Source organism: Hemibagrus wyckioides, linkage group LG25 (genome assembly GCF_019097595.1).
Source record: "Hemibagrus wyckioides isolate EC202008001 linkage group LG25, SWU_Hwy_1.0, whole genome shotgun sequence".
In the NCBI taxonomy this organism is placed as follows: domain Eukaryota; kingdom Metazoa; phylum Chordata; class Actinopteri; order Siluriformes; family Bagridae; genus Hemibagrus; species Hemibagrus wyckioides.
In genome coordinates this window covers 20,814,134-20,833,653 of record NC_080734.1, presented here as the reverse complement: position 1 = coordinate 20,833,653, position 19,520 = coordinate 20,814,134, and positions in this window count along the sequence as shown.

Sequence of the window (19,520 nt, the reverse complement as noted above, 5' to 3'; positions counted from 1 at the left end):
GGACAAGATTTTACACACACCTAGAGGATGGCGAGACGAGTCCAACCCTGCCTGACTCGATCCCATAGCCCTCTTGGGCTCTGAGATACTGGCCATGGAACGTTAGCATTCATAGCTGCATAACTCCCGCTCTCGGCGGTCAATCCTCGCCAGCTTTGAGCAGCTGATAGGGGAGATCGAGATGAATGCAACGAGCCATGGATGGTCTCTTTAGCCCTTCGGGGGACGGAGATACGAGCCGCGGAATTTGGCCGGAATCTCGGCCTCGTAACTTCCGCCCGCGAACTGCTGTCTGCTCCAGATTTTATAGGCACGTAGAGGAGGCCGAGACGAGTCCAAGGATACCTGGCTCGTCTCTCTAGCCCTCCGGGGGACCGAGATACGAGCTTTGGAATTTGAAGGGATTTGCCAGACTTCAGGCTTCGGTGACGTCATGGGATTGCCGCCTTCTATAATACGTTCCATTCAAATTCATATGTTTTTTAATTTCAATTCCCAGGCCTGTAGCTCGCGAACCAAAGCACTGAATCGCACCAAATTTTGCAGCCACGTCCAGGGGCATGGCCCGCGTGGAATGACACCTACCCCGATCCGCTGGGCCCACGGGGGCCCGAGATAGAGGCCCCGGAACCCGCCAGCATTCACGGCCGCGTAACTTCCGCCCGCGAGGTCCTATGTGCACAAGATTTTACACACACCTAGAGGATGGCGAGACGAGTCCAACGCTGCCTGACTCGATCCCATTGCCCTCTTGGGCTCTGAGATACTGGCCATGGAACGTTAGCATTCATAGCTGCATAACTCCCGCTCTCGGCGGTCAATCCTCGCCAGCTTTGAGCAGCTGATAGGGGAGATCGAGATGAATGCAACGAGCCATGGATGGTCTCTTTAGCCCTTCGGGGGACGGAGATACGAGCCGCGGAAATTGGCCGGAATCTCGGCCTCGTAACTTCCGCCCGCGAACTGCTGTCTGCTCCAGATTTTATAGGCACGTAGAGGAGGCCGAGACGAGTCCAAGGATACCTGGCTCGTCTCTCTAGCCCTCCGGGGGACCGAGATACGAGCCCTGGAATTTGAAGGGATTTGCCAGACTTCAGTCTTCGGTGACGTCATGGGATTGCCGCCTTCTATGATCCGTCCCATTCAAATTCATATGTTTTTTAATTTCAATTCCCAGGCCTGTAGCTCGCGAACCAAAGCACTGAATCGCACCAAATTTTGCAGCCACGTCCAGGGGCATGGCCCGCGTGGAATGACACCTACCCCGATCCGCTGGGCCCACGGGGGCCCGAGATAGAGGCCCCGGAACCCGCCAGCATTCACGGCCGCGTAACTTCCGCCCGCGAGGTCCTATGTGCACAAGATTTTACACACACCTAGAGGATGGCGAGACGAGTCCAACGCTGCCTGACTCGATCCCATTGCCCTCTTGGGCTCTGAGATACTGGCCATGGAACGTTAGCATTCATAGCTGCATAACTCCCGCTCTCGGCGGTCAATCCTCGCCAGCTTTGAGCAACTGATAGGGGAGATCGAGATGAATGCAACGAGCCATGGATGGTCTCTTTAGCCCTTCGGGGGACGGAGATACGGGCCGCGGAATTTGGCCGGAATCTCGGCCTCGTAACTTCCGCCCACGAACTTCTGTCTGCTGCAGATTTTACAGGCTCGTAGAGGAGGCCGAGACGAGTCCAACGATACCTGGCTCGTCTCTCTAGCCCTCCAGGGGACCGAGATACCGAGCCGGAAATTCGGCATAAATCTGCCCGTTTTAGGCGCTCTCACCTCGGCCTCGATCGTGCCCTCGTCCGCGCTCCGGTTCTCAAGAGCTCCAGAAAGTCATATGGCACTTCGGAGGCCCGTGGCTCACGAACCCAAGCACCCTATCACGCCAAATTTTACAGGCATGTCTAAGGGGAGAGCCTCTGTCCAACGCCACCTACCACGGTCCGCTGAGGCCACGGTGGCCCGAGATGCGGGCAGCGGAAACAGAGGGCATTTGGTTTTTTGATTTTTTTTTTTTCTCCCCATCTGAGACCTGTGGCTCGCGAACCAAAGCACTGAATCGCACCAAATTTTGCAGGCACGTCCAGGGGCATACCCCGCGTGGAAAGCCACCTACCCCGATCCGCTGGGCCCACGGGGGCCCGAGATTGAGTACCCGGAACCCGCCAGCATTCACGGCCGCGTAACTTCCGCCCGCGAGGTCCTATGTGGACAAGATTTTACACACACCTAGAGGATGGCGAGACGAGTCCAACGCTACTTTAATCCACCCCATAGCCCTCTTGGGCTCTGAGATACTGGCCATGGAACGTTAGCATTCATAGCTGCATAACTCCCGCTCTCGGCGGTCAATCCTCGCCAGCTTTGAGCACCTGATAGGGGAGATCGAGATGAATGCAACGAGCCATGGATGGTCTCTTTAGCCCTTCGGGGGACGGAGATACGGGCCGCGGAATTTGGCCGGAATCTCGGCCTCGTAACTTCCGCCCACGAACTTCTGTCTACTGCAGATTTTACAGGCTCGTAGAGGAGGCCGAGACGAGTCCAACGATACCTGGCTCGTCTCTCTAGCCCTCCAGGGGACCGAGATACCGAGCCGGAAATTCGGCATAAATCTGCCCGTTTTAGGCGCTCTCACCTCGGCCTCGATCGTGCCCTCGTCCGCGCTCCGGTTCTCAAGAGCTCCAGAAAGTCATATGGCACTTCGGAGGCCCGTGGCTCACGAACCCAAGCACCCTATCACGCCAAATTTTACAGGCATGTCTAAGGGGAGAGCCTCTGTCCAACGCCACCTACCACGGTCCGCTGAGGCCACGGGGGCCCGAGATACGGGCAGCGGAAACAGAGCGCATTTGGTTTTTTGATTTTTTTTTTTTCTCCCCATCTGAGACCTGTGGCTCGCGAACCAAAGGACTGAATCGCACCAAATTTTGCAGGCACGTCCAGGGGCATAGCCCGCGTGGAAAGCCACCTACCCCGATCCGCTGGGCCCACGGGGGCCCGAGATTGAGGCCCCGGAACCCGCCAGCATTCACGGCCGCGTAACTTCCGCCCGCGAGGTCCAATGTGGACAAGATTTTACACACACCTAGAGGATGGCGAGACGAGTCCAACCCTGCCTGACTCGATCCCATAGCCCTCTTGGGCTCTGAGATACTGGCCATGGAACGTTAGCATTCATAGCTGCATAACTCCCGCTCTCGGCGGTCAATCCTCGCCAGCTTTGAGCAGCTGATAGGGGAGATCGAGATGAATGCAACGAGCCATGGATGGTCTCTTTTGCCCTTCGGGGGACGGAGATACGAGCCGCGGAATTTGGCCGGAATCTCGGCCTCGTAACTTCCGCCCGCGAACTGCTGTCTGCTCCAGATTTTATAGGCACGTAGAGGAGGCCGAGACGAGTCCAAGGATACCTGGCTCGTCTCTCTAGCCCTCCGGGGGACCGAGATACGAGCTTTGGAATTTGAAGGGATTTGCCAGACTTCAGGCTTCGGTGACGTCATGGGATTGCCGCCTTCTATAATACGTTCCATTCAAATTCATATGTTTTTTAATTTCAATTCCCAGGCCTGTAGCTCGCGAACCAAAGCACTGAATCGCACCAAATTTTGCAGCCACGTCCAGGGGCATGGCCCGCGTGGAATGACACCTACCCCGATCCGCTGGGCCCACGGGGGCCCGAGATAGAGGCCCCGGAACCCGCCAGCATTCACGGCCGCGTAACTTCCGCCCGCGAGGTCCTATGTGCACAAGATTTTACACACACCTAGAGGATGGCGAGACGAGTCCAACGCTGCCTGACTCGATCCCATTGCCCTCTTGGGCTCTGAGATACTGGCCATGGAACGTTAGCATTCATAGCTGCATAACTCCCGCTCTCGGCGGTCAATCCTCGCCAGCTTTGAGCAGCTGATAGGGGAGATCGAGATGAATGCAACGAGCCATGGATGGTCTCTTTAGCCCTTCGGGGGACGGAGATACGAGCCGCGGAATTTGGCCGGAATCTCGGCCTCGTAACTTCCGCCCGCGAACTGCTGTCTGCTCCAGATTTTATAGGCACGTAGAGGAGGCCGAGACGAGTCCAACGATACCTGGCTCGTCTCTCTAGCCCTCCGGGGGACCGAGATACGAGCTTTGGAATTTGAAGGGATTTGCCAGACTTCAGGCTTCGGTGACGTCATGGGATTGCCGCCTTCTATAATACGTTCCATTCAAATTCATATGTTTTTTAATTTCAATTCCCAGGCCTGTAGCTCGCGAACCAAAGCACTGAATCGCACCAAATTTTGCAGCCACGTCCAGGGGCATGGCCCGCGTGGAATGACACCTACCCCGATCCGCTGGGCCCACGGGGGCCCGAGATAGAGGCCCCGGAACCCGCCAGCATTCACGGCCGCGTAACTTCCGCCCGCGAGGTCCTATGTGCACAAGATTTTACACACACCTAGAGGATGGCGAGACGAGTCCAACGCTGCCTGACTCGATCCCATTGCCCTCTTGGGCTCTGAGATACTGGCCATGGAACGTTAGCATTCATAGCTGCATAACTCCCGCTCTCGGCGGTCAATCCTCGCCAGCTTTGAGCAGCTGATAGGGGAGATCGAGATGAATGCAACGAGCCATGGATGGTCTCTTTAGCCCTTCGGGGGACGGAGATACGAGCCGCGGAAATTGGCCGGAATCTCGGCCTCGTAACTTCCGCCCGCGAACTGCTGTCTGCTCCAGATTTTATAGGCACGTAGAGGAGGCCGAGCCGAGTCCAACGATACCTGGCTCGTCTCTCTAGCCCTCCGGGGGACCGAGATACGAGCCCTGGAATTTGAAGGGATTTGCCAGACTTCAGTCTTCGGTGACGTCATGGGATTGCCGCCTTCTATGATCCGTCCCATTCAAATTCATATGTTTTTTAATTTCAATTCCCAGGCCTGTAGCTCGCGAACCAAAGCTCTGAATCGCACCAAATTTTGCAGGCAGGTTCATGGGCATGGCCTGCGTGGAAAGACACCTACCCCGATCCGCTGGGCCCACGGGGGCCCGAGATAGAGGCCCCGGAACCCGCCAGCATTCACGGCCGCGTAACTTCCGCCCGCGAGGTCCTATGTGGAAAAGATTTTACACACACCTAGAGGATGGCGAGACGAGTCCAACGCTGCCTGACTCGATCCCATTGCCCTCTTGGGCTCTGAGATACTGGCCATGGAACGTTAGCATTCATAGCTGCATAACTCCCGCTCTCGGCGGTCAATCATCGCCAGCTTTGAGCAACTGATAGGGGAGATCGAGATGAATGCAACGAGCCATGGATGGTCTCTTTAGCCCTTCGGGGGACGGAGATACGGGCCGCGGAATTTGGCCGGAATCTCGGCCTCGTAACTTCCGCCCACGAACTTCTGTCTGCTGCAGATTTTACAGGCTCGTAGAGGAGGCCGAGACGAGTCCAACGATACCTGGCTCGTCTCTCTAGCCCTCCAGGGGACCGAGATACCGAGCCGGAAATTCGGCATAAATCTGCCCGTTTTAGGCGCTCTCACCTCGGCCTCGATCGTGCCCTCGTCCGCGCTCCGGTTCTCAAGAGCTCCAGAAAGTCATATGGCACTTCGGAGGCCCGTGGCTCACGAACCCAAGCACCCTATCACGCCAAATTTTACAGGCATGTCTAAGGGGAGAGCCTCTGTCCAACGCCACCTACCACGGTCCGCTGAGGCCACGGTGGCCCGAGATGCGGGCAGCGGAAACAGAGGGCATTTGGTTTTTTGATTTTTTTTTTTTCTCCCCATCTGAGACCTGTGGCTCGCGAACCAAAGCACTGAATCGCACCAAATTTTGCAGGCACGTCCAGGGGCATACCCCGCGTGGAAAGCCACCTACCCCGATCCGCTGGGCCCACGGGGGCCCGAGATTGAGTACCCGGAACCCGCCAGCATTCACGGCCGCGTAACTTCCGCCCGCGAGGTCCTATGTGGACAAGATTTTACACACACCTAGAGGATGGCGAGACGAGTCCAACGCTACTTTAATCCACCCCATAGCCCTCTTTGGCTCTGAGATACTGGCCATGGAACGTTAGCATTCATAGCTGCATAACTCCCGCTCTCGGCGGTCAATCCTCGCCAGCTTTGAGCACCTGATAGGGGAGACCGAGATGAATGCAACGAGCCATGGATGGTCTCTTTAGCCCTTCGGGGGACGGAGATACGGGCCGCGGAATTTGGCCGGAATCTCGGCCTCGTAACTTCCGCCCACGAACTTCTGTCTACTGCAGATTTTACAGGCTCGTAGAGGAGGCCGAGACGAGTCCAACGATACCTGGCTCGTCTCTCTAGCCCTCCAGGGGACCGAGATACCGAGCCGGAAATTCGGCATAAATCTGCCCGTTTTAGGCGCTCTCACCTCGGCCTCGATCGTGCCCTCGTCCGCGCTCCGGTTCTCAAGAGCTCCAGAAAGTCATATGGCACTTCGGAGGCCCGTGGCTCACGAACCCAAGCACCCTATCACGCCAAATTTTACAGGCATGTCTAAGGGGAGAGCCTCTGTCCAACGCCACCTACCACGGTCCGCTGAGGCCACGGGGGCCCGAGATACGGGCAGCGGAAACAGAGCGCATTTGGTTTTTTGATTTTTTTTTTTTCTCCCCATCTGAGACCTGTGGCTCGCGAACCAAAGCACTGAATCGCACCAAATTTTGCAGGCACGTCCAGGGGCATAGCCCGCGTGGAAAGCCACCTACCCCGATCCGCTGGGCCCACGGGGGCCCGAGATTGAGGCCCCGGAACCCGCCAGCATTCACGGCCGCGTAACTTCCGCCCGCGAGGTCCGATGTGCACAAGATTTTACACACACCTAGAGGATGGCGAGACGAGTCCAACCCTGCCTGACTCGATCCCATAGCCCTCTTGGGCTCTGAGATACTGGCCATGGAACGTTAGCATTCATAGCTGCATAACTCCCGCTCTCGGCGGTCAATCCTCGCCAGCTTTGAGCAGCTGATAGGGGAGATCGAGATGAATGCAACGAGCCATGGATGGTCTCTTTTGCCCTTCGGGGGACGGAGATACGAGCCGCGGAATTTGGCCGGAATCTCGGCCTCGTAACTTCCGCCCGCGAACTGCTGTCTGCTCCAGATTTTATAGGCACGTAGAGGAGGCCGAGACGAGTCCAAGGATACCTGGCTCGTCTCTCTAGCCCTCCGGGGGACCGAGATACGAGCTTTGGAATTTGAAGGGATTTGCCAGACTTCAGGCTTCGGTGACGTCATGGGATTGCCGCCTTCTATAATACGTTCCATTCAAATTCATATGTTTTTTAATTTCAATTCCCAGGCCTGTAGCTCGCGAACCAAAGCACTGAATCGCACCAAATTTTGCAGCCACGTCCAGGGGCATGGCCCGCGTGGAATGACACCTACCCCGATCCGCTGGGCCCACGGGGGCCCGAGATAGAGGCCCCGGAACCCGCCAGCATTCACGGCCGCGTAACTTCCGCCCGCGAGGTCCTATGTGCACAAGATTTTACACACACCTAGAGGATGGCGAGACGAGTCCAACCCTGCCTGACTCGATCCCATTGCCCTCTTGGGCTCTGAGATACTGGCCATGGAACGTTAGCATTCATAGCTGCATAACTCCCGCTCTCGGCGGTCAATCCTCGCCAGCTTTGAGCAGCTGATAGGGGAGATCGAGATGAATGCAACGAGCCATGGATGGTCTCTTTAGCCCTTCGGGGGACGGAGATACGAGCCGCGGAAATTGGCCGGAATCTCGGCCTCGTAACTTCCGCCCGCGAACTGCTGTCTGCTCCAGATTTTATAGGCACGTAGAGGAGGCCGAGCCGAGTCCAACGATACCTGGCTCGTCTCTCTAGCCCTCCGGGGGACCGAGATACGAGCCCTGGAATTTGAAGGGATTTGCCAGACTTCAGTCTTCGGTGACGTCATGGGATTGCCGCCTTCTATGATCCGTCCCATTCAAATTCATATGTTTTTTAATTTCAATTCCCAGGCCTGTAGCTCGCGAACCAAAGCTCTGAATCGCACCAAATTTTGCAGGCAGGTTCATGGGCATGGCCTGCGTGGAAAGACACCTACCCCGATCCGCTGGGCCCACGGGGGCCCGAGATAGAGGCCCCGGAACCCGCCAGCATTCACGGCCGCGTAACTTCCGCCCGCGAGGTCCTATGTGCACAAGATTTTACACACACCTAGAGGATGGCGAGACGAGTCCAACGCTGCCTGACTCGATCCCATTGCCCTCTTGGGCTCTGAGATACTGGCCATGGAACGTTAGCATTCATAGCTGCATAACTCCCGCTCTCGGCGGTCAATCATCGCCAGCTTTGAGCAACTGATAGGGGAGATCGAGATGAATGCAACGAGCCATGGATGGTCTCTTTAGCCCTTCGGGGGACGGAGATACGGGCCGCGGAATTTGGCCGGAATCTCGGCCTCGTAACTTCCGCCCACGAACTTCTGTCTGCTGCAGATTTTACAGGCTCGTAGAGGAGGCCGAGACGAGTCCAACGATACCTGGCTCGTCTCTCTAGCCCTCCAGGGGACCGAGATACCGAGCCGGAAATTCGGCATAAATCTGCCCGTTTTAGGCGCTCTCACCTCGGCCTCGATCGTGCCCTCGTCCGCGCTCCGGTTCTCAAGAGCTCCAGAAAGTCATATGGCACTTCGGAGGCCCGTGGCTCACGAACCCAAGCACCCTATCACGCCAAATTTTACAGGCATGTCTAAGGGGAGAGCCTCTGTCCAACGCCACCTACCACGGTCCGCTGAGGCCACGGTGGCCCGAGATGCGGGCAGCGGAAACAGAGGGCATTTGGTTTTTTGATTTTTTTTTTTTCTCCCCATCTGAGACCTGTGGCTCGCGAACCAAAGCACTGAATCGCACCAAATTTTGCAGGCACGTCCAGGGGCATACCCCGCGTGGAAAGCCACCTACCCCGATCCGCTGGGCCCACGGGGGCCCGAGATTGAGGCCCCGGAACCCGCCAGCATTCACGGCCGCGTAACTTCCGCCCGCGAGGTCCTATGTGGACAAGATTTTACACACACCTAGAGGATGGCGAGACGAGTCCAACGCTACTTTAATCCACCCCATAGCCCTCTTGGGCTCTGAGATACTGGCCATGGAACGTTAGCATTCATAGCTGCATAACTCCCGCTCTCGGCGGTCAATCCTCGCCAGCTTTGAGCAGCTGATAGGGGAGATCGAGATGAATGCAACGAGCCATGGATGGTCTCTTTAGCCCTTCGGGGGACGGAGATACGGGCCGCGGAATTTGGCCGGAATCTCGGCCTCGTAACTTCCGCCCACGAACTTCTGTCTACTGCAGATTTTACAGGCTCGTAGAGGAGGCCGAGACGAGTCCAACGATACCTGGCTCGTCTCTCTAGCCCTCCAGGGGACCGAGATACCGAGCCGGAAATTCGGCATAAATCTGCCCGTTTTAGGCGCTCTCACCTCGGCCTCGATCGTGCCCTCGTCCGCGCTCCGGTTCTCAAGAGCTCCAGAAAGTCATATGGCACTTCGGAGGCCCGTGGCTCACGAACCCAAGCACCCTATCACGCCAAATTTTACAGGCATGTCTAAGGGGAGAGCCTCTGTCCAACGCCACCTACCACGGTCCGCTGAGGCCACGGGGGCCCGAGATACGGGCAGCGGAAACAGAGCGCATTTGGTTTTTTGATTTTTTTTTTTTCTCCCCATCTGAGACCTGTGGCTCGCGAACCAAAGCACTGAATCGCACCAAATTTTGCAGGCACGTCCAGGGGCATAGCCCGCGTGGAAAGCCACCTACCCCGATCCGCTGGGCCCACGGGGGCCCGAGATTGAGGCCCCGGAACCCGCCAGCATTCACGGCCGCGTAACTTCCGCCCGCGAGGTCCGATGTGCACAAGATTTTACACACACCTAGAGGATGGCGAGACGAGTCCAACGCTACTTTAATCCACCCCATAGCCCTCTTTGGCTCTGAGATACTGGCCATGGAACGTTAGCATTCATAGCTGCATAACTCCCGCTCTCGGCGGTCAATCCTCGCCAGCTTTGAGCACCTGATAGGGGAGATCGAGATGAATGCAACGAGCCATGGATGGTCTCTTTAGCCCTTCGGGGGACGGAGATACGGGCCGCGGAATTTGGCCGGAATCTCGGCCTCGTAACTTCCGCCCACGAACTTCTGTCTACTGCAGATTTTACAGGCTCGTAGAGGAGGCCGAGACGAGTCCAACGATACCTGGCTCGTCTCTCTAGCCCTCCAGGGGACCGAGATACCGAGCCGGAAATTCGGCATAAATCTGCCCGTTTTAGGCGCTCTCACCTCGGCCTCGATCGTGCCCTCGTCCGCGCTCCGGTTCTCAAGAGCTCCAGAAAGTCATATGGCACTTCGGAGGCCCGTGGCTCACGAACCCAAGCACCCTATCACGCCAAATTTTACAGGCATGTCTAAGGGGAGAGCCTCTGTCCAACGCCACCTACCACGGTCCGCTGAGGCCACGGGGGCCCGAGATACGGGCAGCGGAAACAGAGCGCATTTGGTTTTTTGATTTTTTTTTTTTCTCCCCATCTGAGACCTGTGGCTCGCGAACCAAAGCACTGAATCGCACCAAATTTTGCAGGCACGTCCAGGGGCATAGCCCGCGTGGAAAGCCACCTACCCCGATCCGCTGGGCCCACGGGGGCCCGAGATTGAGGCCCCGGAACCCGCCAGCATTCACGGCCGCGTAACTTCCGCCCGCGAGGTCCAATGTGGACAAGATTTTACACACACCTAGAGGATGGCGAGACGAGTCCAACCCTGCCTGACTCGATCCCATAGCCCTCTTGGGCTCTGAGATACTGGCCATGGAACGTTAGCATTCATAGCTGCATAACTCCCGCTCTCGGCGGTCAATCCTCGCCAGCTTTGAGCAGCTGATAGGGGAGATCGAGATGAATGCAACGAGCCATGGATGGTCTCTTTTGCCCTTCGGGGGACGGAGATACGAGCCGCGGAATTTGGCCGGAATCTCGGCCTCGTAACTTCCGCCCGCGAACTGCTGTCTGCTCCAGATTTTATAGGCACGTAGAGGAGGCCGAGACGAGTCCAAGGATACCTGGCTCGTCTCTCTAGCCCTCCGGGGGACCGAGATACGAGCTTTGGAATTTGAAGGGATTTGCCAGACTTCAGGCTTCGGTGACGTCATGGGATTGCCGCCTTCTATAATACGTTCCATTCAAATTCATATGTTTTTTAATTTCAATTCCCAGGCCTGTAGCTCGCGAACCAAAGCACTGAATCGCACCAAATTTTGCAGCCACGTCCAGGGGCATGGCCCGCGTGGAATGACACCTACCCCGATCCGCTGGGCCCACGGGGGCCCGAGATAGAGGCCCCGGAACCCGCCAGCATTCACGGCCGCGTAACTTCCGCCCGCGAGGTCCTATGTGCACAAGATTTTACACACACCTAGAGGATGGCGAGACGAGTCCAACGCTACTTTAACCCACCCCATAGCCCTCTTGGGCTCTGAGATACTGGCCATGGAACGTTAGCATTCATAGCTGCATAACTCCCGCTCTCGGCGGTCAATCCTCGCCAGCTTTGAGCAGCTGATAGGGGAGATCGAGATGAATGCAACGAGCCATGGATGGTCTCTTTAGCCCTTCGGGGGACGGAGATACGAGCCGCGGAAATTGGCCGGAATCTCGGCATCGTAACTTCCGCCCGCGAACTGCTGTCTGCTCCAGATTTTATAGGCACGTAGAGGAGGCCGAGCCGAGTCCAACGATACCTGGCTCGTCTCTCTAGCCCTCCGGGGGACCGAGATACGAGCCCTGGAATTTGAAGGGATTTGCCAGACTTCAGTCTTCGGTGACGTCATGGGATTGCCGCCTTCTATGATCCGTCCCATTCAAATTCATATGTTTTTTAATTTCAATTCCCAGGCCTGTAGCTCGCGAACCAAAGCTCTGAATCGCACCAAATTTTGCAGGCAGGTTCATGGGCATGGCCTGCGTGGAAAGACACCTACCCCGATCCGCTGGGCCCACGGGGGCCCGAGATAGAGGCCCCGGAACCCGCCAGCATTCACGGCCGCGTAACTTCCGCCCGCGAGGTCCTATGTGGAAAAGATTTTACACACACCTAGAGGATGGCGAGACGAGTCCAACGCTGCCTGACTCGATCCCATTGCCCTCTTGGGCTCTGAGATACTGGCCATGGAACGTTAGCATTCATAGCTGCATAACTCCCGCTCTCGGCGGTCAATCCTCGCCAGCTTTGAGCAACTGATAGGGGAGATCGAGATGAATGCAACGAGCCATGGATGGTCTCTTTAGCCCTTCGGGGGACGGAGATACGGGCCGCGGAATTTGGCCGGAATCTCGGCCTCGTAACTTCCGCCCACGAACTTCTGTCTGCTGCAGATTTTACAGGCTCGTAGAGGAGGCCGAGACGAGTCCAACGATACCTGGCTCGTCTCTCTAGCCCTCCAGGGGACCGAGATACCGAGCCGGAAATTCGGCATAAATCTGCCCGTTTTAGGCGCTCTCACCTCGGCCTCGATCGTGCCCTCGTCCGCGCTCCGGTTCTCAAGAGCTCCAGAAAGTCATATGGCACTTCGGAGGCCCGTGGCTCACGAACCCAAGCACCCTATCACGCCAAATTTTACAGGCATGTCTAAGGGGAGAGCCTCTGTCCAACGCCACCTACCACGGTCCGCTGAGGCCACGGTGGCCCGAGATACGGGCAGCGGAAACAGAGGGCATTTGGTTTTTTGATTTTTTTTTTTTCTCCCCATCTGAAGACTGTCGCTCGCGAACCAAAGCACTGAATCGCACCAAATTTTGCAGGCACGTCCAGGGGCATACCCCGCGTGGAAAGCCACCTACCCCGATCCGCTGGGCCCACGGGGGCCCGAGATTGAGTACCCGGAACCCGCCAGCATTCACGGCCGCGTAACTTCCGCCCGCGAGGTCCTATGTGGACAAGATTTTACACACACCTAGAGGATGGCGAGACGAGTCCAACGCTACTTTAATCCACCCCATAGCCCTCTTGGGCTCTGAGATACTGGCCATGGAACGTTAGCATTCATAGCTGCATAACTCCCGCTCTCGGCGGTCAATCCTCGCCACCTTTGAGCACCTGATAGGGGAGATCGAGATGAATGCAACGAGCCATGGATGGTCTCTTTAGCCCTTCGGGGGACGGAGATACGGGCCGCGGAATTTGGCCGGAATCTCGGCCTCGTAACTTCCGCCCACGAACTTCTGTCTACTGCAGATTTTACAGGCTCGTAGAGGAGGCCGAGACGAGTCCAACGATACCTGGCTCGTCTCTCTAGCCCTCCAGGGGACCGAGATACCGAGCCGGAAATTCGGCATAAATCTGCCCGTTTTAGGCGCTCTCACCTCGGCCTCGATCGTGCCCTCGTCCGCGCTCCGGTTCTCAAGAGCTCCAGAAAGTCATATGGCACTTCGGAGGCCCGTGGCTCACGAACCCAAGCACCCTATCACGCCAAATTTTACAGGCATGTCTAAGGGGAGAGCCTCTGTCCAACGCCACCTACCACGGTCCGCTGAGGCCACGGGGGCCCGAGATACGGGCAGCGGAAACAGAGCGCATTTGGTTTTTTGATTTTTTTTTTTTCTCCCCATCTGAGACCTGTGGCTCGCGAACCAAAGCACTGAATCGCACCAAATTTTGCAGGCACGTCCAGGGGCATAGCCCGCGTGGAAAGCCACCTACCCCGATCCGCTGGGCCCACGGGGGCCCGAGATTGAGGCCCCGGAACCCGCCAGCATTCACGGCCGCGTAACTTCCGCCCGCGAGGTCCTATGTGGACAAGATTTTACACACACCTAGAGGATGGCGAGACGAGTCCAACGCTACTTTAATCCACCCCATAGCCCTCTTGGGCTCTGAGATACTGGCCATGGAACGTTAGCATTCATAGCTGCATAACTCCCGCTCTCGGCGGTCAATCCTCGCCAGCTTTGAGCACCTGATAGGGGAGATCGAGATGAATGCAACGAGCCATGGATGGTCTCTTTAGCCCTTCGGGGGACGGAGATACGGGCCGCGGAATTTGGCCGGAATCTCGGCCTCGTAACTTCCGCCCACGAACTTCTGTCTACTGCAGATTTTACAGGCTCGTAGAGGAGGCCGAGACGAGTCCAACGATACCTGGCTCGTCTCTCTAGCCCTCCAGGGGACCGAGATACCGAGCCGGAAATTCGGCATAAATCTGCCCGTTTTAGGCGCTCTCACCTCGGCCTCGATCGTGCCCTCGTCCGCGCTCCGGTTCTCAAGAGCTCCAGAAAGTCATATGGCACTTCGGAGGCCCGTGGCTCACGAACCCAAGCACCCTATCACGCCAAATTTTACAGGCATGTCTAAGGGGAGAGCCTCTGTCCAACGCCACCTACCACGGTCCGCTGAGGCCACGGGGGCCCGAGATACGGGCAGCGGAAACAGAGCGCATTTGGTTTTTTGATTTTTTTTTTTTCTCCCCATCTGAGACCTGTGGCTCGCGAACCAAAGGACTGAATCGCACCAAATTTTGCAGGCACGTCCAGGGGCATAGCCCGCGTGGAAAGCCACCTACCCCGATCCGCTGGGCCCACGGGGGCCCGAGATTGAGGCCCCGGAACCCGCCAGCATTCACGGCCGCGTAACTTCCGCCCGCGAGGTCCAATGTGGACAAGATTTTACACACACCTAGAGGATGGCGAGACGAGTCCAACCCTGCCTGACTCGATCCCATAGCCCTCTTGGGCTCTGAGATACTGGCCATGGAACGTTAGCATTCATAGCTGCATAACTCCCGCTCTCGGCGGTCAATCCTCGCCAGCTTTGAGCAGCTGATAGGGGAGATCGAGATGAATGCAACGAGCCATGGATGGTCTCTTTTGCCCTTCGGGGGACGGAGATACGAGCCGCGGAATTTGGCCGGAATCTCGGCCTCGTAACTTCCGCCCGCGAACTGCTGTCTGCTCCAGATTTTATAGGCACGTAGAGGAGGCCGAGACGAGTCCAAGGATACCTGGCTCGTCTCTCTAGCCCTCCGGGGGACCGAGATACGAGCTTTGGAATTTGAAGGGATTTGCCAGACTTCAGGCTTCGGTGACGTCATGGGATTGCCGCCTTCTATAATACGTTCCATTCAAATTCATATGTTTTTTAATTTCAATTCCCAGGCCTGTAGCTCGCGAACCAAAGCACTGAATCGCACCAAATTTTGCAGCCACGTCCAGGGGCATGGCCCGCGTGGAATGACACCTACCCCGATCCGCTGGGCCCACGGGGGCCCGAGATAGAGGCCCCGGAACCCGCCAGCATTCACGGCCGCGTAACTTCCGCCCGCGAGGTCCTATGTGCACAAGATTTGACACACACCTAGAGGATGGCGAGACGAGTCCAACGCTACTTTAATCCAACCCATAGCCCTCTTTGGCTCTGAGATACTGGCCATGGAACGTTAGCATTCATAGCTGCATAACTCCCGCTCTCGGCGGTCAATCCTCGCCAGCTTTGAGCAGCTGATAGGGGAGATCGAGATGAATGCAACGAGCCATGGATGGTCTCTTTAGCCCTTCGGGGGACGGAGATACGAGCCGCGGAAATTGGCCGGAATCTCGGCATCGTAACTTCCGCCCGCGAACTGCTGTCTGCTCCAGATTTTATAGGCACGTAGAGGAGGCCGAGCCGAGTCCAACGATACCTGGCTCGTCTCTCTAGCCCTCCGGGGGACCGAGATACGAGCCCTGGAATTTGAAGGGATTTGCCAGACTTCAGTCTTCGGTGACGTCATGGGATTGCCGCCTTCTATGATCCGTCCCATTCAAATTCATATGTTTTTTAATTTCAATTCCCAGGCCTGTAGCTCGCGAACCAAAGCTCTGAATCGCACCAAATTTTGCAGGCAGGTTCATGGGCATGGCCTGCGTGGAAAGACACCTACCCCGATCCGCTGGGCCCACGGGGGCCCGAGATAGAGGCCCCGGAACCCGCCAGCATTTACGACCGCGTAACGTCCGCCCGCGAGGTCCTATCTGGAAAAGATTTTACACACACCTAGAGGATGGCGAGACGAGTCCAACGCTGCCTGACTCGATCCCATTGCCCTCTTGGGCTCTGAGATACTGGCCATGGAACGTTAGCATTCATAGCTGCATAACTCCCGCTCTCGGCGGTCAATCATCGCCAGCTTTGAGCAACTGATAGGGGAGATCGAGATGAATGCAAAGAGCCATGGATGGTCTCTTTAGCCCTTCGGGGGACGGAGATACGGGCCGCGGAATTTGGCCGGAATCTCGGCCTCGTAACTTCCGCCCACGAACTTCTGTCTGCTGCAGATTTTACAGGCTCGTAGAGGAGGCCGAGACGAGTCCAACGATACCTGGCTCGTCTCTCTAGCCCTCCAGGGGACCGAGATACCGAGCCGGAAATTCGGCATAAATCTGCCCGTTTTAGGCGCTCTCACCTCGGCCTCGATCGTGCCCTCGTCCGCGCTCCGGTTCTCAAGAGCTCCAGAAAGTCATATGGCACTTCGGAGGCCCGTGGCTCACGAACCCAAGCACCCTATCACGCCAAATTTTACAGGCATGTCTAAGGGGAGAGCCTCTGTCCAACGCCACCTACCACGGTCCGCTGAGGCCACGGTGGCCCGAGATGCGGGCAGCGGAAACAGAGGGCATTTGGTTTTTTGATTTTTTTTTTTTCTCCCCATCTGAGACCTGTGGCTCGCGAACCAAAGCACTGAATCGCACCAAATTTTGCAGGCACGTCCAGGGGCATAGCCCGCGTGGAAAGCCACCTACCCCGATCCGCTGGGCCCACGGGGGCCCGAGATTGACGCCCCGGAACCCGCCAGCATTCACGGCCGCGTAACTTCCGCCCGCGAGGTCCTATGTGGACAAGATTTTACACACACCTAGAGGATGGCGAGACGAGTCCAACGTTACTTTAATCCACCCCATAGCCCTCTTGGGCTCTGAGATACTGGCCATGGAACGTTAGCATTCATAGCTGCATAACTCCCGCTCTCGGCGGTCAATCATCGCCAGCTTTGAGCAACTGATAGGGGAGATCGAGATGAATGCAAAGAGCCATGGATGGTCTCTTTAGCCCTTCGGGGGACGGAGATACGGGCCGCGGAATTTGGCCGGAATCTCGGCCTCGTAACTTCCGCCCACGAACTTCTGTCTGCTGCAGATTTTACAGGCTCGTAGAGGAGGCCGAGACGAGTCCAACGATACCTGGCTCGTCTCTCTAGCCCTCCAGGGGACCGAGATACCGAGCCGGAAATTCGGCATAAATCTGCCCGTTTTAGGCGCTCTCACCTCGGCCTCGATCGTGCCCTCGTCCGCGCTCCGGTTCTCAAGAGCTCCAGAAAGTCATATGGCACTTCGGAGGCCCGTGGCTCACGAACCCAAGCACCCTATCACGCCAAATTTTACAGGCATGTCTAAGGGGAGAGCCTCTGTCCAACGCCACCTACCACGGTCCGCTGAGGCCACGGGGGCCCGAGATACGGGCAGCGGAAACAGAGCGCATTTGGTTTTTTGATTTTTTTTTTTTCTCCCCATCTGAGACCTGTGGCTCGCGAACCAAAGGACTGAATCGCACCAAATTTTGCAGGCACGTCCAGGGGCATAGCCCGCGTGGAAAGCCACCTACCCCGATCCGCTGGGCCCACGGGGGCCCGAGATTGAGGCCCCGGAACCCGCCAGCATTCACGGCCGCGTAACATCCGCCCGCGAGGTCCAATGTGGACAAGATTTTACACACACCTAGAGGATGGCGAGACGAGTCCAACGCTACTTTAATCCACCCCATAGCCCTCTTGGGCTCTGAGATACTGGCCATGGAACGTTAGCATTCATAGCTGCATAACTCCCGCTCTCGGCGGTCAATCCTCGCCAGCTTTGAGCAGCTGATAGGGGAGATCGAGATGAATGCAACGAGCCATGGATGGTCTCTTTAGCCCTTCGGGGGACGGAGATACGAGCCGCGGAATTTGGCCGGAATCTCGGCCTCGTAACTTCCGCCCGCGAACTGCTGTCTGCTCCAGATTTTATAGGCACGTAGAGGAGGCCGAGACGAGTCCAAGGATACCTGGCTCGTCTCTCTAGCCCTCCGGGGGACCGAGATACGAGCTTTGGAATTTGAAGGGATTTGCCAGACTTCAGGCTTCGGTGACGTCATGGGATTGCCGCCTTCTATAATACGTTCCATTCAAATTCATATGTTTTTTAATTTCAATTCCCAGGCCTGTAGCTCGCGAACCAAAGCACTGAATCGCACCAAATTTTGCAGCCACGTCCAGGGGCATGGCCCGCGTGGAATGACACCTACCCCGATCCGCTGGGCCCACGGGGGCCCGAGATAGAGGCCCCGGAACCCGCCAGCATTCACGGCCGCGTAACGTCCGCCCGCGAGGTCCTATCTGGAAAAGATTTTACACACACCTAGAGGATGGCGAGACGAGTCCAACGCTGCCTGACTCGATCCCATTGCCCTCTTGGGCTCTGAGATACTGGCCATGGAACGTTAGCATTCATAGCTGCATAACTCCCGCTCTCGGCGGTCAATCATCGCCAGCTTTGAGCAACTGATAGGGGAGATCGAGATGAATGCAAAGAGCCATGGATGGTCTCTTTAGCCCTTCGGGGGACGGAGATACGGGCCGCGGAATTTGGCCGGAATCTCGGCCTCGTAACTTCCGCCCACGAACTTCTGTCTGCTGCAGATTTTACAGGCTCGTAGAGGAGGCCGAGACGAGTCCAACGATACCTGGCTCGTCTCTCTAGCCCTCCAGGGGACCGAGATACCGAGCCGGAAATTCGGCATAAATCTGCCCGTTTTAGGCGCTCTCACCTCGGCCTCGATCGTGCCCTCGTCCGCGCTCCGGTTCTCAAGAGCTCCAGAAAGTCATATGGCACTTCGGAGGCCCGTGGCTCACGAACCCAAGCACCCTATCACGCCAAATTTTACAGGCATGTCTAAGGGGAGAGCCTCTGTCCAACGCCACCTACCACGGTCCGCTGAGGCCACGGTGGCCCGAGATACGGGCAGCGGAAACAGAGCGCATTTGGTTTTTTGATTTTTTTTTTTTCTCCCCATCTGAGACCTGTGGCTCGCGAACCAAAGCACTGAATCGCACCAAATTTTGCAGGCACGTCCAGGGGCATAGCCCGCGTGGAAAGCCACCTACCCCGATCCGCTGGGCCCACGGGGGCCCGAGATTGAGGCCCCGGAACCCGCCAGCATTCACGGCCGCGTAACTTCCGCCCGCGAGGTCCAATGTGGACAAGATTTTACACACACCTAGAGGATGGCGAGACGAGTCCAACGCTGCCTGACTCGATCCCATAGCCCTCTTGGGCTCTGAGATACTGGCCATGGAACGTTAGCATTCATAGCTGCATAACTCCCGCTCTCGGCGGTCAATCCTCGCCAGCTTTGAGCAGCTGATAGGGGAGATCGAGATGAATGCAACGAGCCATGGATGGTCTCTTTAGCCC